Raw genomic sequence first — 27,076 nt, forward strand, 5'->3', positions numbered from 1 at the left:
GAGTTTCCTGGGAATGGCCGGATATTACAGAAGATTTATTGAAGGATTCTCCACTGTGGCAAAACCAATAACACAGTTGCTCAAGAAAGACAAGAAATTTGTATGGACGGAAGCATGCGAGAAAAGCTTCCAAGAACTCAAGAAGAAGCTAACAACTGCACCAGTATTAACCATGCCAGACATACACAAGAGTTTTGAAGTATATTGTGACGCGTCCCGAAAAGGCCTCGGATGTGTACTAATGCAGGATGGCAAAGTTGTCGCGTATGCCTCCAGGCAGCTGCGAAAACATGAGGAAAATTACCCAACACATGACTTGGAGCTAGCAGCAGTCATACATGCACTCAAGGAGTGGAGGCACTTTCTGTTGGGAAATCGCTGTGAAATATATACGGACCATAAGAGCCTCAAATATATTTTCACACAGCCAGAGCTAAATTTACGCCAACGACGCTGGTTGGAATTGGTCAAGGACTATGATGTCGGCATCCACTACCACCCAGGGAAAGCAAATGTAGTGGCTGATGCCCTTAGTCGAAACCCCAGCCCGGACAACGACGGTCCGCAAAACTTGAGGCCTGAGTTTCAGCAAGAGTTCGCTAGGCTCAACATGGTGTTAGTCTCTGAGGGCACCGTATCAAATCTGGAGATACAACCCACCCTAGTGGAACAAATTAAGAAGGCTCAACAGGGACATCCCAGCATCGAAGGTATAAAGAAGAAAATGAACCTTGGTAAGGCTTCAGAGTTCGTCACAGACAGTGAAGGAATATTATGGTACGAAGACAGACTTTGCGTACCTAACATTGAGGAACTCAAGCAACAAATCCTAACCGAGAGCCACACCGCTCCATACTCGATCCACCCTGGAGGAACCAAAATGTACAAGGACATTCAGGAAAGATTTTGGTGGCACGGTATGAAAAGGGATATAGCCGCATTTATTGCTTGTTGCGATTCATGTCAGCGCATCAAGGCCGAGCATCAAAAGCCAGCAGGGCTACTCCAGCCAAACAGGATACCGGAGTGGAAATGGGATGAAATAGGAATGGACTTCATCGTCGAACTACCCCGATCACAACGCGGAAATGACGCCATATGGGTCATCACAGACCGACTAACCAAGGTTGCTCATTTCATTCCCGTGAAGACTACCTACTCCACACAAAGACTGGCCAAACTTTATCTCTCCCGTATAGTTTGTTTGCATGGAGTCCCAAAGACTATAATATCCGACCGAGGCACACAATTTATCTCCAAATTTTGGGATCACCTGCAACAAGCTCTGGGCACGCAGCTAGCTTTCAGTACAGTGTACCAGCCTCAGACTGATGGACAAACAGAACGTGTGAACCAAATCCTAGAGGATATGCTGAGAGCCTGTGTGCTCACGTATGGGTCCAGTTGGGAAGAGAGTTTGCCGTATGCCGAGTTTGCTTACAACAACAGTTACCAAGCCAGCTTGCAAATGGCACCCTTTGAAGCATTGTACGGGTGAAGGTGCCGTACCCCACTGAATTGGTCAAAAACGGGTGACAGTCGTATCTTCGGCCCAGACATGCTTAAAGAGGCCGAGGAGAAAGTAAAGCAGATCAGGGATAGACTCAAGACAGCGCAGAGCCGACAAAAGAGCTACTACGATCAAAAACATCGTGAGGTCAGCTTTGAACCCGGTGATTCCGTGTACCTACGAGTGTCTCCTATGAGGGGCCTACAACGGTTCAAAATTAAGGGGAAGCTAGCCCCGAGATTTATCGGACCATTTTGTGTAGAGGCACGAAGAGGCACAGTGGCCTACAAACTAGACTTACCCAAGGAGCTGTCAGACGTCCATGGCGTATTCCACGTCTCCCAATTGAGAAAATGTGTGAGTAACCCGGAGAAGCATGTATCTCATGAGGACATTGATGTACAACCAGATCTCACCTACAGAGAGCGGCCAGTAAAGATATTGGGAGAGTCTGAACGGAGGACCCGACAGAAAACAACTAAATTTTTCAAAGTTCAGTGGAGCAACCACACTGAGGATGAAGCTACATGGGAAAGGGAAGATTTTCTCAAGGCAGAGTACCCCTATCTATTTGAGGATCAGCAGAAATCTCGAGGACGAGATTTTTCCTAAGGGGGTAGGTGTTGTGACACTCAAAATTTTATTTGGATTTTTCTAAAATTTTATTTGACTTGAGGGAGGTGATTTAAATTTTTCTTCAAAAGAACCCTCCCTTTCAAAATATTTTTTTATGGCAAGAGTTTTATTTGGATTCACCCAAGACTTGTTTTTGGTCTTGGAGGTTCTTGCTTTTTATTTGGACTCAAACCAAAATACTTTTCACTTGAGAAAAATGTCTTTTGAAGATTTCTTTAAAAATACTCTATAGCTTTTGGAATAATCCTTTACCACTTTCAACAAATCTCTCTTGCCAAGGCCTTAGTGCCAATCCACCCTCATAAACCTTTCCTCATCTTTAGATCATGATTTGCATCAAATCCAGCAAGTTGGACCTCCCCATATGTTTATTTTCCATTTAAATCTTATCAAAACAATTTCTGCCTTCTATTCTAGCCCTTGGAGATTTACAAAGGAGCTACCATTTCTGTTTTGATTTTTGCCCTCAAACCAATTTCCCTTCCTAGTCCTTTGAACCCTCAACCAAGATCCATGAAGATCCACTGGTCTTTAGTTCAAATTTTTCAAACTATTCTTACTGCAAGTTTGGACCTGATTCGCCAAATTTGATGAAATTCATTCAAATTCTTCTCCAAAATTTCTGAGTAAAATCAGGCAACCTCTGGGTACATTGAGAGGTCACCTCACCAAGTCCCAGCCCCAGGAAATTTTTTCTTCAGGCCAAATCATTCTGTCGAACACCTGCAGAGCATTGTCAATGTCAAGTTCAGAGATTCAGAAATACAGTTCAGTGATCTACTGTCGTTTTCTTCAGAACCAGTTGTCGATCTCGACAGTGCCGCGTTGGCGCCTTGCTCCCCGTCCCCTCCCCCTTGTCCCTGCACCGCATGAACGCCTGGAACCTTGCGAACGTCGGCGACGAGCTGGAGGAGGTGCGCCGCCCCGTGACCGACGCCAGCGGCGGCTTTGCGGCCGCCAGAGAGAGGCGCGGCGCAGACGGCGCCACTCAGCGCCGCCCAAGCCACCGGAGGCCGCCGCGTGGCCACCCACTCCCCAGTGCACGCTGCCACCCTCATCGTGAACCGCTGGGCGCGGAGCGCGCTCTCTGCCGCCGTCTTGCCCGTGCGGCCACCCCACCGTGGACCGACGCCATTACGCCAAGACCGACCAGGATTAGCGGGGGAACGGCACCAGTACACCTCACTGATGCTGCCTGACAACTTAAGCTCCCTGCCAAGACACTGCCTCGCCGTAATTGCTCGCCGGAGCAACCCTGTTCACGGCCACCCCCTCGATCCGCCTATAAATAGAGGCCCCGAGCTTCAACTCGAACCCACACCACCTCTGCACTCCACCTAGACCCTGCCTAGCCACTAGAAGAGCCCCGAGGAAGTCTCCTTCCTCAACTCCTGCCGCCGCGACCCGCCACGTGATCTAGCTCGATTCACTCCCGTGCATGCACCTCTGCCTCTCACCTCTTGCCAGTAGCTTCCCTATGCATCCACTCTCCTGACCCGCGCTTCAATTCGGAGCTTGCAGCACCCACCGGAGTTCTCCACCATCACCCGAGCCGCCGTCAGCCGGAGAAAGTGTCGCCGTCGACGTGGTGCTCTCCGTCGGTCGAGTCCACCACCCACCGACGCGGAAGGACACGCTGAAGCTCTTGGTACACTCCGATCTCCCTGTCTCGCCGTGGTTCGACGCCGGCGACCACCGCAGTCTTCGGGCGCCGGCGAACTTTTTAAACCTGACATGTGGACCCCCCTGTCAGCCTCTATTCTTTTCTCCCTCGAAACGTTTTCTGTTGGCGCCTTCGGGCAAATACGTCTTCCCTTTGAGCTGGCGCATTTCTTTCCGAAGCGTTTTCTGTTTTCTCAGTTAAGCCCCTGGAACTTTTCTGTTTCATTACAGATGAGTCCCTGGACAGAAACCTTTATAACTTTTTAATAAAAGGTGATTTTTGAGTGATTCTTTTTCTGACAGTCTTAAAATTTTGTCTAGATTTTTATGGGATTTATTTGGAAAATTTTTGGAACAACTTTTATGCACGCGTTGGTTTTCACGTTAGCGCCCGTTTTCGTTATGCCGTAGGTTCCGGAAGAGGTGACGGAGCCGCGAACTTTGCTGAGCTAGACTCCGACTTCTCCGAACCAGGCAAGCATGTTTGAACCTTTCATATGATAGATGCTTTTCATGTTTGCGTGAGAGGTTGTGCGTGGCATACGAGTGTCGGTGAGTACCTCGTTGCTTGTGAGGCAACTACCCGCATGTTCCAAAGTTGCGATGATCTCTGGTGAGAGATGGCCTAGTCATGTGGTGACATGAAGGGCAGCAAGGTGGTACTGTTGTAGCATACCAGCCTTGCGTCATCCGACAAATCTCGACGTTAACGTGGACGGAGTCACGTTATCGTCCCTTTCCCTTCCGTGCTACCACATGTTTCTTTGCCAGGATGCGGTTTAGTAAGTTGGTAACCTCTTTCCGTGTACACACCAAACAGAGGGGCCGGGATGATGGTTCCATGGCCCTGGATTAAAGCCAGTCATCCGGTCAGGGGGCATGGGTGTTTCCGGTTGGGACCGAGAGGGGGGCACCCCTTAGAGCGCGCGTATAGAAATTTGATCCCATGCTACGCGAGGTTGTAGCCTCCCCGTCTCAAGGTTTTTCTTGAACGTTGCCGAGGGTGATTCCTGGCTTCGGATTGTTGAATGGGTGTGTACTGGTTAGATGTGTTTCTTCCAAAACACCGTAAATGGAACTAGCCCTCGTGACTACTGAAATCCGTTGGCTGTGGTTAAAGTACAAACTCTGCAGAGTCAAATCCTTCCGAGTCATCATATCCATGGTCAAGTAACGTGATCAGTGTATCCATGTTAAACCCTCGCGTTATTTTTCTTTCCAGTAAGCATGCGTGAGTAGTAAACTTGGTTGAACGTTATTCCTGTGAGTGGACTAACCCTGTTGTTTACCTCATGTCTGATTATTCTCTTGATATGATTTAAATTCATGAGCTATTAAGTTATGAATGTAAGCCCTTTATGTGATGTCGCTCAGACGTCCGACTGTGGCATGTTTGTCTTTTACTTTCAATATAAGCCCTTTATGTGATGTCGCTCAGACGTCCGACTGTGGCATGTTGTTGTCTCTTACTTTCAATATAAGCCCTTTATGTGGTGTCGCCCCGACGCCCGACTGCGGCATTATTATTCTTGCAGTTTCCTCTCGAGGAGTATTCAGACCCTCGTTTGGCACCGGTATTATTATTCTTGCAGTTTCCTCTCGAGGAGTCATTCAGACCCTCGTTTGGCACCGGTATTATTATTCTTGCAGTTTCCTCTCGAGGAGTCATTCAGACCCTCGTTTGGCACCCAGTATTTATTCTGGGATTTCTGGAGGACTACCGCCCGACTTCTCGGTTATTTTTCCATGCATTATTGTCTCTATGCCTGAACGCACTTGTAAATCTGTTCATATGCTTCATGTTTACGTTTGTTATATCTTATGTCCAAACTGTCTTGCGAGTACTTTCATAGTACTCACCTGGCTTGTTGATTTGGCCAGATGTTGACGAAGGCGATCTCTTGGATGAAGAGTTTGATAGTGAGTCCGACGCCTAGAGGAATCCCAGTCAGTCCCGTGCGATCCTGGATATTGGTCACTTGCATTATATACACTTCCGCCACCCGCAATAAGTCTCCTCGAGCCTCACTCCGACGCTCGAAGAGCTGTAGTTTTCAGGAGTCATATCGCCCGCTCCGCTGTGATATTTTCCACCACCGTTGTTACCGTGAGTTAGTAGTTATGCCACCCTATCCGCCGTTATGTTTTATCGGCGTGTTTGTAATAATTTGTTGAGCAGTCTCCGCTCAACCTTGTATTATATTCAGTACTCCTGGTATTTTTCTTCTGTGACCAAGATATTGTCCACCAGTGAGAAGGAATTCTTCTTTACTGGTCCATAAAAGGGATTGGTCTCTCAATAAATATTTTATTGAAAAACTGGTCGTGACAGAAATCAAGAAGGAGCATCAAGTGTTGATGGTTAACAAGACCACTAGTTTCTAGAAAAAGGGCAAAGGGAAGAAGGGGAACTTCAAGAAGAATGGCAGGCAAGTTATTGCTCCCGGGAAGAAGCCCAAGTCTGGACCTAAGCCTGAAACTTAGTGCTTTTACTGCAAAGGGACTAGTCACTGGAAGCGGAACTGCCCCAAGTATTTGGCGGATAAGAAGGATGGCAAAGTGAAAGGTATATTCGAGTTATTGATGTGTACCTTAATAATGCTCGTAGTAGCGCCTGGGTATTTGATACTCGTTCGTTTTCTCATATTTGCAACTCAAAACAGGGGCTACAGATTAAACGAAGATTGGCTAAGGATGAGGTGATGATGCGCGTCGGAAATGGTTCCAAGGTCGATGTGATTGCCGCCGGCACGCTACCTCTACATCTACCTTCGGGATTAGTTTTAGACCTGAATAATTGTTATTTCATGCCAGCGTTGAGCATGAACATTATATCTGGATCTTGTTTGATGCGAGGCGGTTATTCATTTAAATCAGAGAATAATGGTTGTTCTATTTATATGAGTAGTATCTTTTATGGTCATGCACCCTTGATGAGTGGTCTATTTTTGTTGAATCTCGATCGTAGTGATACACATATTCATAATATTGAAGCCAAAAGATGCAAACTTAGTAATGATAGTGCAACTTATTTGTGGCACTGCCGTTTAAGTCATATTGGTATAAAGCGCATGAAGAAACTCCATGTTGATGGGCTTTTGGAATCACTTGATTATGAATCACTTGATGCTTGAGAACCATGCCTCATGGGCAAGATGACTAAGACTCCATTCTCCGGAACAATGGAGCGAGCCACTGACTTATTGGAAATAATACATACTGATGTATGCGGTCCAATGAGTGTTGAGGCTCGCGGCGGGTATCGTTATTTTCTGACCTTCACAGATGATTTGAGTAGATATGGGTATATCTACTTAATGAAACATAAGTCTGAAACATTTGAAAAGTTCAAAGAATTTCAGAGTGAAGTGGAAAATCATCGTAACAAGAAAATAAAGTTTCTACGATCTGATCGTGTAGGAGAATATTTGAGTTATGAATTTGGTCTTCATTTGAAACAATGTGGAATAGTTTCGCAAATCACGCCACCTGGAACACCACAGCGTAATTGTGTGTCCGAACGTCGTAACCGTTGTTTATTAGATATGGTGCGATCTATGATGTCTCTTACTGATTTACCGCTATCATTTTGGGGTTATGCTTTAGAGACGGCTGCATTCACGTTAAATAGGGCACCATCTAAATCCGTTGAGATGACACCATATGAACTGTGGTTTGGCAAGAAACCTAAGCTGTCCTTTCTTAAAGTTTGGCGCTGCGATGCTTATGTGAAAAATCTTCAACCTGATAAGCTCAAACTCAAATCGGAGAAATGTGTCTTCATAGGATACCCAAAGGAAACTGTTGGGTACACCTTCTATCACAGATCCGAAGGCAAGATATTTGTTGCAAAGAATGGATCCTTTCTGGAGAAGGAGTTTCTCTCAAAAGAAGTGAATGGGAGGAAAGTAGAACTTGATGGGGTAATTGTACCTTCTCCCGAATTGGAAAGTAGTTCATCACAGAAATCAGTTCCAGTGATTCCTACACCAATTAGTGAGGAAGCTAATGATGAAGATCATGAAACTTCAGATCAAGTTACTACCGAACCTCATAGGTCAACCAGAGTATGGTCCGCAACAGAGTGGTACGGTAATCCTGTTCTGGAAGTCATGTTACTAGACCATGACGAACCTACGAACTATGAGAAAGCGATGATGAGCCCAGATTCCGCGAAATGGCCTGAGGCCATGAAATCTGAGATGGGATCCATGTATGAGAACAAAGTGTGGACTTTGGTTGGCTTGCCCGATGATCGGCAAGCCATAGAGAATAAATGGATCTTTAAGAAGAAGACTGACGCTGGTGGTAATGTTACTGTCTACAAAGCTCGACTTGTTGCGAACGGTTTTCGACAAGTTCATGGAGTTGACTACGATGAGACCTTCTCACCCGTAGCGATGCTTAAGTCTATCCGAATCATGTTAGCAATTGCCGCATTTTATGATTATGAAATTTGGCAAATGGATGTCAAAACTGCATTCCTTAATGGATTTCTTAAATAAGAGTTGTATATGATGCAACCAGAAGGTTTTGTCGATCCTAAAGGTGCTAACAAAGTGTGCAAGCTCCAGCGATCCATTTATGCCCGACCACTGCAGAAGATAGAGAGAAAATGAAAGTCATTCCCTATGCCTCAGCCATAGGTTCTATCATGTATGCAATGTTGTGTACCAGACCTGATGTGTTCCTTGCCATAAGTTTAGCAGGGAGGTACCAAAGTAATCCAAGAGTGGATCACTGGATAGTGGTCAAGAACATCCTGAAATACCTGAAATGGACTAAGGATATGTTTCTCGTTTGTGGAGGTGACAAAGAGCTCGTCGTAAATGGTTACGTCGATGCTAGCTTTGACACTGATCTGGATTAATCTATGTCGTAAACCGGATACATTTTTATATTGAATGGTGGAGCTGTCAGTTGGTGCAGTTCCAAGCAGAGCGTCGTGGCGGGATCTATGTGTGAAGCGGAGTACATAGCTGCTTCGGAAGCAGCAAATGAAGGAGTCTGGATGAAGGAGTTCATATCCGATCTAGGTGTAATACCTAGTGCATCGGGTCCAATGAAAATCTTTTGTGACAATACTGGAGCAATTCACTAGTATGCGTTGGTGCTATACAAACGGTTTTTAACCCCTTTCCGCGACGGCATTTGGAACCGTCACCTAGTGAGTGATGGTGATAGGGGGCCTTTCCACACGACCCAGAAACCGTCGGGGATATGCCCTCCTGGCACACCCGCTCGGCAAAATGAGGTCGTGTGCGACCGGCGAGCGCTCAAATACGGAAATACGTACAGTAGAGCTAAAAAATACAATTATATAGGCAAAATTATTTCCGGTTGCATGTACATCCCACACAGTCAGTCCCCGCTAAACGTTTCCGTTCATATGTACATCCCACACAGTCGCTCCAAGGAAAACGTTTCCGTTCACAGGTACATCACACACATTTTTTTCCCGTTAAATCGTTTGTGATAGCGTTGCCATTGCACACAATATTAACAATTTTATCGTTTGCGTTATTGAATGCATCACACACGGTCCGTAGTAGAAACTGTGTGGCAAAGGCTGTCCATCACACACTGTTTTATGTGGTAAACGTTTGCACAAGGTGCCCTAACGCAAACAGTTTTCAAGAGAAAGTCGTGTGTGATTGTTCATTGATCCAACACGGTTTATTCCTAGAAACTGTGTGCGTTGCCTGAGGTCATCGCCCATGGTATTTTGTCAATAACCGTTTGCAATAGCAAAACCCAATTAGCAGGCTAATTCTCCATTAGCAGGCTAATTGCCCTATTATTAATAATCCATTTATTAATCTAATTGACATTCATATTAAGCACATAATATATTTCATTTCCATATTAAGGAAGCAAAATTTCATAATTGAAATACATCAGAGTACAACATGATATAGCTTCAGCACTCAGCTACCCCATTACACAACTGCACCAGCACCAAGTTTCACATGCAACATGTAGAACCTTTCGAAATTAGCATCATAGATGGTATATAGACAGATGCATCTCATCTGGAAAACTGCTGAAGCGGAAGGCAAATATTGAGCCTTCATTCATGTTGAAGGTCTTTGCAACTTTAGGCAAATGCATGTGGACGATTGACCGTCTGTCATTCGTCTTCTTCAGGAACACTTCAATATTGAACCGTGGGTGTTGTATGAAAATCTTCCTCGCCTCCTGACCATAGAGGTGGTTTGAGAGGTAATCATCAGTGAACTGCTTTGGAAAGGCCTGAAAACAAGGATGTGCATAAATATCTTCTCTATATTGGAAATGGGGCAAAGGAATGAAAAAAGGCATGGTATAATAGTTAGTACCATCTTGTAGTGAACTGATGTCTTCTTCATTGTGCAGACAAAGATCTTGTTGTTTTTTGTCGCTAATTTCTTCATCCTAACAATCTTTCTGAGTTTCTTGATTTGATTGATATTCATGGACAACTCATTTCCCCATATGCAAAAAGGGTCGAACAGTGGGTCAAAACCTCTGACAGCAGGACCTACATGTGCAAGACCAAATTGTTAAAAACATAAATATTACAATGGTTCCTGCAATTGCACAATAATGTGCTATTAGACAACGGACCATGCACGTGCTAACCTCGATTGTAAACCTCAGTGCTTCCCATTGTTTTCCCTGCAACACATATAAGACAGTTAGTCATCAGGTTAAGTAAAGGTTCACATGCTATCAGTAAAATATGTTGATGAAAAATAAGCACATTGAAGATTCATCGGATTAATTCAAGCCACATGGAAAACCCATTTATCCAAACCAAGCATGATTAAGAACTAGGAAATATAGCACTTGTATATGTTTCTCATATATTAAGTGCAGCCAAATTCGATTTATTCCTCACATGCACAACAATACAAAATTCTACCCATGACAATTGGACATCGCATTGCAGAATTGAACCAAGCAGTTAACTAAACACCACAACAAATGAACCAAATATTAATTGAGCACCACATTGCACAATATGATATACTCCTAATAGAAGATCAGACAGTTAACCAAACCAAGCATGCTTAACAACTTGGAAATATAGCAATTGTATTTGTTTCTCATGTATTCACTACAGCCAAATTCAATTTATTCCTCACATGGTATACAATAACAGAATGCACCCACAACTATTGAACATCACATTGCAGAATTGAACCAAACAGTTAACTAAACACCACAACACAAATGAACCAAATGTTAACTGAGCACCACATTGCACAATGTATAACCAAACCAAGCATGCTTGACAACGTGGAAATATAGCAATTGTATTCGTTTCTCATGTATTTTGTAAAGATAAATTCGATTTATTTCTCACATGGAAGACAATACAAAATTGTAGCATGAAGAATTGAACATCACATTTGCAGAATTGAACCAAACAGTTAACTGAAGATGACAACTAATTAACAAAACAGTTAATAAGTGATCACCACACTGCACGACATATAGAACATATACACTAGAGCAACAAATTGCATGGTAAAATTAGATAGCATGATTCACTAGAATTTGTGAAGGAAAGTCAGGAGCAGCACACGCAACAGGTAAACTGAGCATGCTTATCCGGCGTAGCTAGCAAATGGCAAGGTGCTCCTCCAAGATCTGGGGTTCAGCACGAATAGCAGCCATCGCGACCTCATCCGCGCGTGCGGCCGCGATTTGCTTCTCTGCTGCCAAATGCTCCTTGAGATCCTGGCTATACTGCGGGCACCATGGCTTAGGGCGGTGCTTATTTGGAGGAGGGGTCGTTGATTTGGGTGGAAGGTGTCGCGCTCGCGCCGGCGGTCCGGGCATGTGGGATGTGGAAGGAGGAGGAGGATGGGGGTCGGGTATGGATTACCTGCCTGGATAGACGATGTCGAGCAGCGTGAAGGAGGGTCACCGACGAGGAGGCGGCGCTGCAAGCAAGGAGTGAAGGTTTCAACTTGGAAAGGAAGGCGGAAACAGGGGAAATGTGGCTTTTGGTAAGGGGGAGGGGGCGGGGAGGTAGATATTTCCGCGGAAGCCGAAAATTTGGAATCGCTTCAACGAAAAAACTGGCGCACAAAGTGTCATCAGACACGGTCCCTTATTCAGAACTGTGTATGATATGTGAACATCACAAACGATTCAGATAGCTTAACCCGTGTGTGATGATTTTGAACGTCAAAAATTTTGGTTCGAATTTCCATGGTTACAGTGGTCATCCACGTCATTGCATAATTTGGGTACACAAAGGAGACTACAACACACCCACACTTCTTAATCAAGCAAGTTCAGCAATTAAACAGAGCTAGCTGACCTAAACATTACTCTACAAAATTAAAGACCAACGCTCTTAATTAAACAAAACAAAGAGTACTAGTACTACGGCTGGTGCTCGTCGATCTCCGCCGCCGCCTCCATGTCCAGCTCGCGCCCGACCTTCTCCTGGGGAAGGGGCTCCATGGCATCCATCGCACCATACTCGGCAAGCATCTCGTCATCCGTGTCCGCCATCTCTTTGGAAAAGGCTGCCACGAGCTGGGCGTGGGCGGACGCGATCTTGGCTTGGACGGGCTCCGTCGTTGCAAGGTATGCGGCGGAGGAACGGACGGCTGCTAGAACGCTCTCGGCGATTGCCAACTCTTCGGCCGTGGGTTGCCGACCATTGTCGGAAAAGCTTCATTCGATTTGTGCGGTGACCGCCAAGAGCTGGGAATGGGCGGCCACGACATGGTCGTGGGCGGCCTCCATCAGGGCTAAGGCCGCCACTGTGGAACGGATAGCTGTTGTGCCGCTCTTGCCAGTTTCTATCCCCGAGGCAGATGTTGCTGCCGCCACCTGAGAAGCAACAACGGCCGTTTGGGCTGCCTTGGCCGCCCGGTCGCAGATTGCGGCCATGCTCATGCACCTTGTTAGCACGCGCATGGCGGCTGCGCCCGCGCTCTCGCCGGAGTGGGCCACCGAAGTTTCCCTCACGACGCGGGTCCACGTGCCCATCTTTCACCGGCGATGATTGAACAGTGAAATGATATTTGGGGAGCGAGCTAGTGTGCTTGAGACGCCGGCTGTGGACTGTAGCCGACGCACCTTCTCGCGTATTCCATAGGCGTACTATACACCGACGGTGCTCTAGGATATTTTGTGCTGCATCTCACACGATTGGTGATAATAAACTATATGCGATCTACTTGATTTGAATTACATAATGGGGTCACAGTGGCAATGGACGGTGTGTGAATTGCTAGACCTTTTATCTGCAGTGAACATGCAACTATATGTGTGTCGTAAAAGAATTGGAATTATTCGGGGTTCGTTTGAACATTTTATACATTAAATTTGTTTTCTAGCCATTTCAGGTGCACAATTCAAAATTAAACTACATGCACATGCTCCGGTGCACCAACATGGGTTGTAAAATCATATATGTGTCCATGGGTTTATGCTTATGTCCCATTCAAGAAATGGGGATGACTTTCGAACACAATGGTACCGTGGCTCTTCGGCAAACGTCGACGTACTAGCTTTTGTAATTCTAGTAAATCCAAAATTCGTCCGAAATTCATGAAACTTGGAATGCTATCATGGAGTGGCATCAACATGCCGTGGTAATTTTTTTGACCCATTTGGGGCAGGTTTGGGTATAAGCTTCTCATAAACCAGAGCTTCTCACAACAAGTGTGATGGTTTCGGTAGGGAACGTTTCACCTTTCTGGACGAAACGATATCCGTTGCCTCTTCTTGATTTCAATTTTTTCCTAGTGTCAACATAGAACAACAGGAGTGTTGTGTCAATTTTTGGGATTTTTCGGGGTTCGCTTGGACATTTTTATACATTAACTGAGTTTTCTATGCATTCATGTGCATAATTCAAATTTGAACTACAAGCGCATGCTCTAATGCATATAAATTAGTTGAAAATTCAAATCTGTGTCCTTGGTTGCCTGCTTAGGTCCCATGCAAGAAATGGGAATGAATGTCAAACACCCTGCCACCGTCACTCGGCCGCAAACATTGAGATACCTGGTTTTTAAATTCTAGTAAATCCAAAGCTCGTCTGAAATTCATGAAACTTGGCATGCTGTCTTGGAGCGGCATCAACATGCCGTGGTAAATTTTTTGTCCCATTTGGGGCAGGTTTGGGGATATGCTTCTCAGAACAAGCCTGATGGTTTCGGTAGGAATGTTTCACCTTTCTGGATGAAATGATATCCATTGCCTCTTCTCGATTTCAATTTTTTCCTAGTGTCAACATAGAACAACATGAGTGTTGTGTCAATTTTTGGGATTTTTCGGGGTTCGTTTGGACATTTTTATGCATTAATTGAGTTTTCAATGCATTTATGTGCATAATTCAAATTTGAACTAGATGCACATGCTCTAACGCATATAAATTGGTTGAAAATTCAAATATATGTCCTTGGTTGCATGCTTAGGTCCCATGCAAGACATGGGAATAAATGACAAACACCCTGCCACCGTCACTCGGCCGCAAACATTGAGATACCTGGTTTTAAATTCTATTAAACCCAAAACTCATCTGAAATTCATGAAACTTGGCATGCTATCATGGAGCGGCATCAACATGCCGTGGTAAAATCTTTGTCCCATTTGGGGCAGGTTTGGGTATATGCTTCTCACAAACCAGAGCTTCTCACAACAAGCATGATGGTTTCGGTAGGGAACGTCCCACATTTGGGGACGAAACGATATCCATTGCCTCTTATTCCTTTCATGTTTTTTCTCGTGTCAACATAGAACAACAGGAGTGTTGTGTCAAGTTTTGTGATTTTTCGGGGTTCGTTTGGACATTTTTATGCATTAACTGAGTTTTCAATGCATTCATGTGCATAATTCAAATTTGAACTACATGCACATGCACTAATCTATATAAATTGGTTGAAAATTCAAATATGTGTTCTTGGTTGCATGCTTAGGTCCCATGCAAGAAATGGGAATGAATGTCAAGCACCCTGCCACCGTCACTCGGCCGCAAACATTGAGATACCTGGTTTTTAAATTCTAGTAAATCCAAAACTCGTGTGAAATTCATGGAACTTGGCATGCTATCATGGAGAAGCATCAACATGCCATGGTAAATTTTTTGTCCCATTTGGGGCAGGTTTGGGTATATGCTTCTCACAAAGCAGAGCTTCTCACAACAAGCATGATGGTTTCGGTAGGGAACATCCCACCTTTGGGGACGAAACGATATCCATTGCCTCTTATTGCTTTCAAAAAATTTCTCGTGTCAACATAGAACAACAGGAGTGTTGCCTCAATTTTTGTGATTTTTCGGGGTTCATTTGGACATTTTTATGCATTAACTGAGTTTTCAATGCATTTATGTGCATAATTCAGATTTGAACTACATGCACATGCTCCAGTGCATATAAATTGGTTGAAAAATCAAATCTGTGTCCTTGGGTGCATGCTTAGGTCCCATGCGAGAAATGGAAATGAATTTCAAACACCACGGCACCATTGATTGCCGGCAAACCATTGAGATACCTGGTTTTTAAATTCTAGTAAATCCAAAACTCGTCTGAAATTCATGAAACTTGGCATGCTATCATGGAGCGGCATCAACATGCCGTGGTAAAATTTTTGTCCCATTTGGGGCAAGTTTGGGTATATGCTTCTCACAACAAGCATGATGGTTTAGGTAGGGAACGTCCCACCTTTGGGGACGTAACGATATCCATTGTCTCTTATTGCTTTCAAAAATTTTCTTGTGTCAACATAGAACAACAGGAGTGTTGTGTCAATTTTTGTGATTTTTGGGGTTCGTTTGGACATTTTTATGCATTAACTGAGTTTTCAATGCATTTATGTGCATAATTCAAATTTGAACTACATGCACATGCTCCAGTGCATATAAATTGGTTGAAAAATCAAATATGTGTCCTTGGGTGCATGCTTAGGTCCCATGCAAGAAATGGGAATGAATTTCAAACACCAGAGCACCGTTGATTGCCGGCAAAACGTTGAGATACTTTATTTTTAAACTCTAGTAAATCCAAAACTCATCTGAAATTCATGAAATTTGGCATGCTATCATGGAATGGCACCCGGCATGCTGTGGTATTTTTCGTGTCCATTTTGAGAGACGGCGCACTCGAATAATGACAGCCAACAAAGGCATTTTGAAAAAACAGCTACCACTTTAATATCTCAAACGTTTGTATAATTCAAACCATGTGCGTTCTGTTAACCATTCACGTGAAGCCAGGTGTCTTGGTTTTAATGGCTGTACGAGGTGCCGGGCGGACAGCTTCTTGACCTTGACTGAACGGGAGGCGTGCGAGCACAGTCCGGTGTGCAGGCTGACCGAGAGGCGTGCAAGCTGTCCTCGAATGCGCAGGCTCACCGGGAAGCGTGCGAGCTGTACGCTGCGCAGGCTCATTGGGAAGCGTGCCCTTTGACTTCCATGGCCGCCCTCCTCAGCGGCATGGGACGCCGCCGTCAAACGCTACCTCTCAGCGCCGCCAGCTACCGTCCTCCCGCACCCCGCCCATCGATCCCGGGACGACATGATGTTTGATTTACAAGTGAAGAACATTATGTGCTGCATTGAAGAATTCAACAACGGCGTCCCGGAGGACGACAACGACAATGACGGCGTGGCACGCCGCCTCCGCCGACGCCGGAAATATTTTTTTTCTTGGGTTTAATACTGTATCTCGATCATATGAATATAAATTCGCAGTATGACTGAATGAAAGATATGGTTTGAGTGAACTTGCGTTTTTCTCTCTTAATGTACAGACTTAAAACGATTTACTTTTGAAAAAAGTTCAATGGCTTTTAAATATGAAACACTCATCGAAACGTTTTAGTTAGAACAAACTATGCAAACCGGGAGCTTCCCCAAGAAGCCAAGGGAAAATGTGTCGAGCAGGATTTTTGCGGCTCTTGATCGCAAACATTTTAGATAGAACACCATATGCAAAGTGAGAGCATGATTTGTGCATCTCTTCAACACAAACGCTTCTTTTGGATGACCCGTGTGCAACCACTTACAAACAATTTGGTAAGATTTGCATCTGTCATATTGGGTATGTTGCCATTTGTCAAGCTGGAAAGATTGGCATTTGTTGATCTAGTAACATTGCCATTTGTCAACCTTGTAACACTGTGATTTGTCAAAATATGAAGCTAAAAATCACTAGCAGTATCTAATTTTTGCAACTAAAATTCAGTAATTAAGCATAGACTTCATTCATAGATTAAGCAGTCATTCTTAACTTATACAAACAGTTCAACTCGACAGCTGAACTGACCAAACTTTTCCCCAATTGTTGCCAACCACGTACTGAAATAGTTAGTTCAACTATATATACTAGCTAATTTTAAGTACGTTGTACAGTTCCACCACATCTATAGTCAGATGAACTGAACAAAATAGCCCCTAAATACTACTACTAGTACGGAGGGGCTTTGTACTACTTCCGGCTGCCTCTCCTCTGCCGAGCGCGCTCAGTAAGAGGCAGAGGAGGAGGAGCCTACTGATGAGCTGGACAACCACAATATGGTGCCTCCGCTGCTGTAGCTTCAGCGACGCTCACCTCGATCGCCCTCTGCCGCTCCAGACGGCCCCTCTCAAAGCGGTGGTTCTCCTCATAGATCTCATGATTCCTCGCCTGTGCGGCGACGTGTGCCGCGGCCACGGCGGTGGTAAGGCACTTTGCGTGCTCGACGAGGCGCTCCTCCTCCTCCCGCGGGAACTCGATGTAGCACGCAAGGTCGCTGACGCACGTGCGGGCATCCACCTCCTTCTCCCGCCTTCGGGCGGCGGTGGCGGAGCGGGTGATGACCCAGGCGGTCGACGGTGGGCTGGCGGCCACGATGGCCGACGATGGGGTGGCGGCCACGACCACCACCTCCCGCCTTCGGGCCACGGTGGTGGAGCGGGTGATGGCCACGGTGGCCGGCAGTGGGGTGGCAGCCACGACGGGCACCTCCCGCATTCGGGCCGCGGCGTCGGAGCAGGAGATGGCCCTGGCTGTCGACGGTGGTGTGGCAGCAACGGCGGCCGGCAACAGCTGCCGACGGGCAGCGTCGGAGGAGCATGTGGTGGATGTTCCGCGTGTTGGGAAATGTAGTATTTCAAAAAATTTCCTACGATCACGCAAGGTCTATCTAGGAGATGCATAGCACGAGACAGGAGAGTGTGTCCACGTACCCTCCTAGACCGAAAGCGAAAGCGTTTAGTAACACGGTTGATGTAGTTGAACATCTTCGCGATCCAACCGATCCAAGCACCGAACGTACGGCACCTCCGCGTTCAGCACACGTTCAGCTCGATGACGTTGTCGGATCACGGGTTCCGGCAAAACCCTTAAGGTTCGAACTCTGGGGTGCGCACGAAGATCTCTCTTCCCCAAGCTCATCCTCTCCCCGCGATCTCAAGGCCTCGCTCGCCGAAGTCAAGGAACAAGGGACATGAGAGTTTATACTGTTTCGGGCCACCGATGTGGTGTAATACCCTACTCCAGTGTGGGGTGGTGGATTGCCTTGTGGGCTAAGGATGAACAAGTACAAGGGAAGAACAACCTCCTGAGGAGAGGTGTTCTTGATCTCGGTGAGCTTGTGCGTGTGTGGGTGGAATGGATCTGATCCAAAGTCTCCTACTTCTATGGTGGTGGCTAGTCCTATTTATAGAGGCCCCGATCCTCTTCCCAAATGTTAGGCGGGAAGGGATCCCACAACGGCCAATTTGAAGGGGGATAGCTAGTACAAGCTATCCTGACAAAAGGTGGTCTTCGCCTGCCAAAGGCTCTGGTGGTGACGCCATCGTGGGCTCCGTGCTGACCTCCGTCCTGCTGTCCTGCTGGTCTTGGTCTTGTTGCACCGATATGGAAATCTTTGCCTGATGCCTCGGGACTCTTCGCCTGCGCCTACTCCTTTAGCACCAAAGAGGAAACGAGTACTCTACACCCGCTGGCGCCCGCCTGGCCTTGGTCGTCATGGCTCACGTCACGGGAACCTCACGAGGTGCCCCTTGCCTTGATCTCTCCGCTCCTCGCGAGCCAGCCTAGTGAGGCTGCCCCTGAGGAGGTCTTGTGTCGTCCGCCTCGCGAGGGTCTTGAGTGTTTGCTTGTGAAGATGGGCTGTACCAGGCCGTCGGAGGAGCCACGCCGCGAGCCGCGGGCAGGCAAGTCTGGGGACTCCGTTCCCAGAACGCCGATAGTAGCCCCCGGGCCCAAGGCGAGCTCGGACTTGGCTTCGAGGCGAAGCCAAAGGGCAAGTGCGGAGCGCCGCGGGCCCCAACTGCCTGCGGCCTTGATTGATGCGTGTCGACTGACAGGATGTGGGCGTCTCCGCTTCCCCACGCAACCTTGATATCCGCCTGGCTAGGCGGCCACCGTAACCCACACAGTTACTCCTTTGTCGCTGGCGACGCACTCCCCCAACTCTTCCACCTTCACGGAACAACAACCTCCTCTTCTGATCTGAACTGATCTATGTCCTCTCTGTAGCCATGGCTCCAAGTCGGCCGAAGAAGGGGAAGAAAAGGCCCCTGTCCTCAGTCGAATCCCCTCCAGCCCTTGAGCCTACCGTTGAGCGGTCGGTAGTGCTCAACCAGGAGGCCATGGGCAAGGTCCACCCAACGCTCGCCGTTGACTTCAACGAATGGGGGAAGACAGTGGCCTGGCCCGCATCCCGCGCCTCTGTCGATAGGATAGCCACCGAGGTCCACTTCCGCCTTGACGCCCTGTGGGCCGACCTGATTCTCCCTTTCTCCACCTTCTTCAACGTCGTGCTTTCCCATTATCAGATCCATATGCTGCACCTAGATCCCCAATCCGTCGCCCTTCTTGCCGTCTACGCCTTCGTGGTCTTTCCTGGGGTGCGGGAGGTGTGCCAAGGGCTCCTCCCCTGGTTATTGACGGTGGCTGGATGACCTTGGTCTTGGCCTCTTCTTCGAGCAACGAGCTTCCACCCTTCCGGGCCTCCGCCGAGGCCTGTAGGGCCACTAGGAGGGCGCCGGCCTCCAGCCCTCGGCTGGGGGGAAGCGAACCACCTCAAACTCCCCTGACATCCTCTGGCGTGAAGGACGGACCCAGTTGCGCACTCGAGCTTGCGCACAAGCGGGGTGCCATCCGTCACGAGCTCTTCCAGGAGGCGATAGGTGCGCTGAGCAGGCTTGGGGGGAACTCGTGGATGTTGATGCTCGTCTTGAAGCCGAGGGCCTTCGGCTAGTGGACAAATGGCACCAACTGAAGGTGGCCATCAACCTCGGGCGCCTCCAGCGCGAGCGCGCCAACGCGAAAGCTGAGGCATCCCTGGCAACCTCACGCGAGGCCAGCGCTCGGGCCTTGGAGGAGGCTAGGGAGGCAGACCACCGCTGCGAGGTCGCCGAGAAGCATAGGCAGGAGCTCCAGGTCCTGAATGCCTACTTGGAGCAGCAGGTGGAGGCGCGCAGGGCTGCTTTGGCGTCGATGAAGGGGGCGCCATCTGACGAAGATGAGATCTTGAGGCGCGAGGAAGCGCTGATGCTGGAGGCCACGGAGCGCAGTCTTGAGCTTGAGCAGTTGGAGACGAGGGAACGCGAGGTTGCCCAAGCGGAGGATGCTGTCAGCACGCGCGAGGCCAGGGACCAGGAGGAGACTAACCGCAGGGTGGCCGAGGCCCGCACCGATCTTGCCAACAGGTACGACCTGAAGCTGAAGCTCGTGGGAGCTGAAGCTGAGGGCAGGACCGCCGTCCTCAGGTCAAGGCTGGCTGAGGCGGTGCAGTGCGAGAAGGCCGCCGCAGCTACCTTGATTGCTGTGCAGGCCGAGTTGGCTTCCGCCCGTGCCGAGCTGCTCCCGCTTCAGCAGCGGGTTAACACCGCTGAGTCCCTTGCGCAGCAGAGCAGGGAGGAGGCGATCCTCCATCAAACGCTACTGCGCGAGCACACCCCCATGCTCCGAGACCTCAGGTCGAGGGCGAACCAGGCACTGGGCGCCATTTGTGATGAACACGCCCCTCATCCCCACGCAGAAGACAATGCCAGCCACCTCCGCTTCTTCACTGATGTCGTGACACGCCTGGAGAACCGGGCCGCGAGGGCTCGCAAGCTTGTCGAGGAGAAGAGGTGAGGCCACCTCGGGCGCGCGTTTTCCTGCATTTTCAGCCATCTTCAGAACATCAATCCTGACTTCGACTTTGATGTCACCATTGCTCTGGTGCCCGAGGTCATCCGGGACAACCTAGCACGCTGGGTGGATGACAATGTGTATGCTCTGGTCCTGGCCTCTGCTTCTGATGATGAGGCGGTGGTGGTCGTGGCAGATGAGGGCGGCGCGGTTGATGACGGTGAAGATAGCGCCAGCTACAGCGCCAGTAGCATGTCTGGGAGTGATCCGGAAGATGCGGCAACCGACATGTCCAACTGAACCCGCACTCCTTTATTTTGGACCTGCATGCAAAAGCTTGGGCATGGCCCCTCACGGTGTAAGAGCATTTTGGGGAGGGGGAGCCCCTCATGTAAACAAACTATCATTTCACTTCTTAAGCTAGGCTTGGAACACGTTTTGGTGAGCTCACGAGCCCCTTGCGGGCTTGCTGCCGTAACTTACCTTAGTCCAGTTGGGCTTCGAATTGATTTGGCAGCTACGGATGCACATTTCTTCCGAGGGTAGTCCTTCGTGGGCTCGCGAGGTTTTGGTCTCCTGAGGGGTCTGCTAGTCCGCCTGAGAGGGCCTCGCGAGAAGCAAGCGCTAGTCGTGGCGGGGTGCGCGCGTAGTGCGTGCATGCCTTGCCCAGCCCCCGCTCGCGAGGGGCTCGGAGGGGGGGAGGTAGCGGACACAAATCTTAAAGCAAGGCACGAATCCAGAAACTCATGAAATCAACACGAACGCGAAAAAGGCACCCCCCGCGATTGCCAATGCAAATACAACTTCAAATTCAAAACCAAAGGCTGCAAAGTTGAGCTACAGAAAAAGAGGTCGAAAGCAAACGGCCGCGTCCAGCACCTAGCTAGTCTTCTTGTCTTCCCACCAGCGCGGAGCATGGTGCTTCCACTAGGATGTGGGCGGGAGCCCCCGAGGCCCGAGGGCGGCACTCCGGAGACTCCGGGGCGTGTACAGCCCCACTCATTATTACGTGAGAGTGTCACAAGCGGATACCTTCACAGGCATGAGCCTTGCTTCATATCACCAGGCGAGGGCCCCGCCCTGCTCCACCCTCGACCACCGTTGGGGCGTCCGGAAACCAGGACGAGACCAAGGGGCAAAGAGGACACTGGCGGCGCCCTCGGTGACCACGGGCCCTCTGCCGGGGGGGGGGGAGAAGGCGCGTTGGCGCTTCCCCCGGCCGAGGGCCTACCTCCGTGCCACGCCTGGCTCCGTGGGGCGCGAGGGAGGGCCTGGCTCCGGGCCTCTCCCGCGCAGTCCCCAGAGCACCACTCCTGCTTTTGGCTGGGCTACTGCCCTGTGGTCTTCGACTTCTACCGCGACCGGGGTCTCCTGCAGTTCAGGGTTAGCGTAAGTTTTCCCCTGCGACACTGGCTGTACCCCACCATCGTCGTCGCTGAAGGGGTCAGTGAAGTCTCCGGATGGCCCGTGAAAGGCCCTCATCTCGGGTCCTCTAGCTGCCCATCCTGGCCTAGGGAACGGGTTGGAGCCCTCCTCCGAGAGATATCCCAGGTGCACCATGCGGGGCACATAGGCGTCCGTGTCTGCCTCACCAAGATCCTCGTGCAGGCGCCCCGCGCCTTGGGCCACGAACTGCGGCGCCTGGCCCCGGCCACCGCGCAACATCCCAGCGTGCCCTTGCGGTGGGCCGTCAGCGCTTGTCCCTCCTGGCAATGGCGCGGTCGAGGCAGGGTGTCCAGCGCCATTGCCCGCGCTCGTGTTGCTGGATCATCCTGATGCCCCGGGGGGCGCGCGGGCCCGCCGGGGCCTTGCGCGTGCTTCCGCCACAACTTCAGGCGTGATCATGAAGCAGAAGGGTGGCGTACCTCTGCAAGCGGCATCCAGGAGTTCAACGACCCATTCTAGTAATGCATCGCAGCTGCTCTCCACCAGCCTGCACCACAGCAGCTCCCGCGCCACGATGAGCGCGGCCCGCATGTTTGCCTGCTCCTGTCGGGTGTGTGTCGCCGTTGCCGCAGTGTAGCCAGACGATCGCGCGGCGGCGCGTGCGCGTCGCGGCGGTAGGGCGGCGGCCGTCGGTCCGTGCTGCCCACGTCCGCGGGCGTGGGGCAGCGTGCGGTCGCCTGGATCGCGGGGTTGAGGTCTTCTGGTGCAGTCGGTGGTGCCCGGGCGGGCCAGGCCGCCCATCAGTCAGTCTGGGCTCTTGGATCCTCAAACAGCGGAGTCGTCGGGCAACGACAAGTTGGTCGCTGGAGAAGAAAGCTTCAGCGCACCCCTACCTGGCACGCCAAATGTCGGATCACGGGTTCCGGCAAAACCCTTAAGGTTCGAACTCTGGGGTGCGCACGAAGATCTCTCTTCCTCAAGCTCACCCAGTCCCCGCGATCTCAAGGCCTCGCTCGCCGAACTCAAGGAACAAGGGACACGAGAGTTTATACTGGTTCGGGCCACCGATGTGGTGTAATACCCTACTGCAGTGTGGTGTGGTGGATTGCCTTGTAGGCTGAGGATGAACAAGTACAAGGGAAGAAAAGCCTCCTGAGAAGAGGTGTTCTTGAGCTCGGTGAGCTTGTGTGTGTGTGGGTGGAATGGATCTGATCCAAAGTCTCCTGCTTCTATGGTGGTGGCTAGTCCTATTTATAGAGGCCCCGGTCCTCTTCCGAAATGTTAGGCGGGAAGGGATCCCACAACGGCCAATTTGAAGGGGGACAGCTAGTACAAGCTATCCTAACAAAAGGTGGTCTTCGCCTGCCAAAGGCTCTAGTGGTGACGCCGTCGTGGGCTCCGTGGTGACCTCCGTCCTGCCGTCCTGCTGGTCTTGGTCTTGTTGCACTGATATGGAAACCTTTTCTTGATGCCTTGGGACTCTTCGCCTGCGCCTGCTCCTTTAGCACCAAAGAGGAAACGAGTACTCTGCGCCCGCTGGCGCCCGCCTGGCCTTGGTTGTCACGGCTCACGTCACGGGAACCTCGCGAGGTGCCCCTTGCCTTGATCTCTCCGCTCCTCGCGAGCCAGCCTAGTGAGGCTGCCCTAAGGAGGTCTTGTGTCGTCCGCCTCGCGAGGCTTGGCCCCTTGCGAGGGTCTTGAGTGTTTGCTGGTGAAGATGGGCCATACGAGGCCGTCGAAGGAGCCACGCCGCGGGCCGTAGGCAGGCAAGTCTGGGGACCCCCGTTCCCAGAACGCCGACAAACGTCCCTTGCGCTCTTGATCCAATTGAGGACGAGGGAGAGTTCCGTCAGCACGGCGGCATGGTGATGGTGATGATGAAGTTACCAGCGCAGGGCTTCGCCTAAGCACTACGACGATATGACCGAGGTGTGCAACTGTGGAGGGGGGCACCGCACACGGCTAAGACAATTGATCTTGTGTTTTCTAGGGTGCCCCTGCCCCCGTATATAAAGGAGGGGAGGGGGAGGCCGGCTGGCCCCAGTAGGGCGCGCCAAGGAGAGGAGTCCTACTAGGACTCCAAGTCCTAGTAGGATTCCACTTGGTGGAAGGGGGAAGGAGGAAGGGAGAGGGAGAAGGGAAGGAAAGGGGGGTGCCACCCCCTTCCCCTAGTCCAATTCAGACCCAAGGCGGGGCGTGGCCAGCCCCTTGTGGCCCTTCTCCCTCCCCACTAAGGCCCATGAAGCCCCATTAGTTCCCCCGGGGGTTCCGATAACCCTCCGGCACTCTGATAGTTACCCGGTACCTCTCGGAACTCATCCGGTGTCCGAATAACATCGTCCAATATATCAATCTTTATGTCTCGACAATTTTGAGACTCCTCGTAATGTCTGTGACCTCATCCGGGACTCCAAACGAACTTCGGTCATCAAATCACATAAACTAATAATACAAATCATCATCGAACATTAAGCGTGCGGACCCTACGGGTTCGAGAACTATGTGGACATGACCGAGACACATCTCCGGTCAATAACCAGTAGCGGAACATGGATGCTCATATTGGCTCCTACATATTCTATGAAGATCTTTATCGGTCAAACCGCATAACAACATACGTTGTTCCCTTTGTCAATGGTATGTTACTTGCCCGAGATTCGATCGTCGGTATCATCATACCTAGTTCAATCTCGTTATCGGCATGTCTCTTTACTCGTTCTGTAATGCATCATCCCAGAACTAACTCATTAGTCACATTACTTGCAAGGCTTATAGTGATGTGCATTACCGAGAGGGCCCAGAGATACCTCTCCGATACACGGAGTGACAAATCCTAATCTCGATCTATGCCAACTCAACAAACACCATCGGAGACACCTGTAGAGCATCTTTATAATCACCCAGTTACGTTGTGATGTTTGATAGCACACAAGGTGTTCCTCCGGTATTCGGGAGTTGCATAATCTCATAGTCAGAGGAACATGTATAAGTCATGAAGAAAGCTATAGCAATAAACTAAACGATCATTAATGCTAAGCTAACGGATGGGTCTTGTCCATCACATCATTCTCTAATGATGTGATCCCGTTCATCAAATGACAACACGTGTCCATGGCTAGGAAACGTAACCATCTTTGATTAACGAGCTAGTCAAGTAGAGCAATACTAGGGACACTCTGTTTACCTATGTATTCACACATGTAATAAGTTTCCGGTTAATACAATTCTAGCATGAATAATAAACACTTATCATGAGATAAGGAAATATAAATAACAACTTTATTATTGCCTCTAGGGCATATTTCCTTCAGTCTCCCACTTGCACTAGAGTCAATAATCTAGATTACATAGTGATGATTCTAACACCCATGGAGTCTTGGTGCTGATCATGTTTTGCTCATGGAAGAGGCTTAGTCAACGGGTCTGCAACATTCAGATCCGTATGTATTTTGCAAACTTCTATGTCTCCCTCCTTGACTAGATCGCGGATGGAATTGAAGTGTCTCTTGATGTGCTTGGTTCTCTTGTGAAATCTGGATTCCTTCGCCAAGGCTATTACTCCAGTATTGTCACAAAAGATTTTCATTAGACCCGATGCACTAGGTATTACACCTAGATCGGATATGAACTCCTTCATCCAGACTCCTTCATTTGCTGCTTCCGAAGAAGCTATGTACTCCGCTTCGCACGTAGATCCCGCCACGACGCTCTGCTTGGAACTGCACCAACTAACAGCTCCACCATTCAATATAAATACGTATCCGGTTTGTGACTTAGAGTCATCCGGATCAGTGTCAAAGCTTGCATCGACGTAACCATTTACGACGAGCTCTTTGTCACCTCCATAAACGAGAAACATATCCTCAGTCCTTTTCAGGTATTTCAGGATGTTCTTGACCGATGTCCAGTGATCCACTCCTGGATTACTTTGGTACCTCCCTGCTAAATTTATAGCAAGGCACACATCAGGTCTGGTACACAGCATTGCATACATGATAGAACCTATGGCTGAGGCATAGGGAATGACTTACATTTTCTCTCTATCTTCTGCAGTGGTCGGGCATTGAGTCTGACTCAACTTCACACCTTGTAACACATGCAAGAACCCTTTCTTTGACTGATCCATTTTGAACTTCTCCAAAACTTTATCAAGGTATGTGCTTTGTGAAAGTCCAATTAAGCGTCTTGATCTATCTCTATAGATCTTGATGCCTAATATATAAGCAGCTTCACCGAGGTCTTTCATTGAAAAATTATTATTCAAGTTTCCTTTTATGCTATTCAGAAATTCAGTATCATTTCCGATCAACAATATGTCATCCACATATAATATCAGAAATGCTACAGAGCTCCCACTCACTTTCTTGTAAATACAGGCTTCTCCAAAAGTCTGTATAAAACCATATTCTTTGATCACACTATCAAAGCGTATATTCCAACTCCAAGAGGCTTGCACCAGTCCATAAATGGATCGCTGGAGCTTGCATACTTTGCTAGCACCTTTTTGATTGACAAAATCTTCTAGTTGCATCATATACAACTCTTCTTTAAGATATTGATGTAGGGTGAAACCCTAGATGGCCGATCTTTCACGAAAGGAGCGGATCCCAACTAAGAACACGAAGAACACGAGGGGAAACATGAGGGGAAACACGAGAGAATCGCTCAAACCAACAAGATTCGATTACACATGTGCTAGACCCGAGTACACATAGAGATCACACGGTCCAAATCCAACAAGAGACGATACATAGGGTAACCGGTTCTTCTCCGAGAGGAGGTCTTGATGGGGCCACCCAAGAGG

Source organism: Triticum aestivum, chromosome 3D (assembly GCF_018294505.1).
Source record: "Triticum aestivum cultivar Chinese Spring chromosome 3D, IWGSC CS RefSeq v2.1, whole genome shotgun sequence".
Classification (NCBI taxonomy): domain Eukaryota; kingdom Viridiplantae; phylum Streptophyta; class Magnoliopsida; order Poales; family Poaceae; genus Triticum; species Triticum aestivum.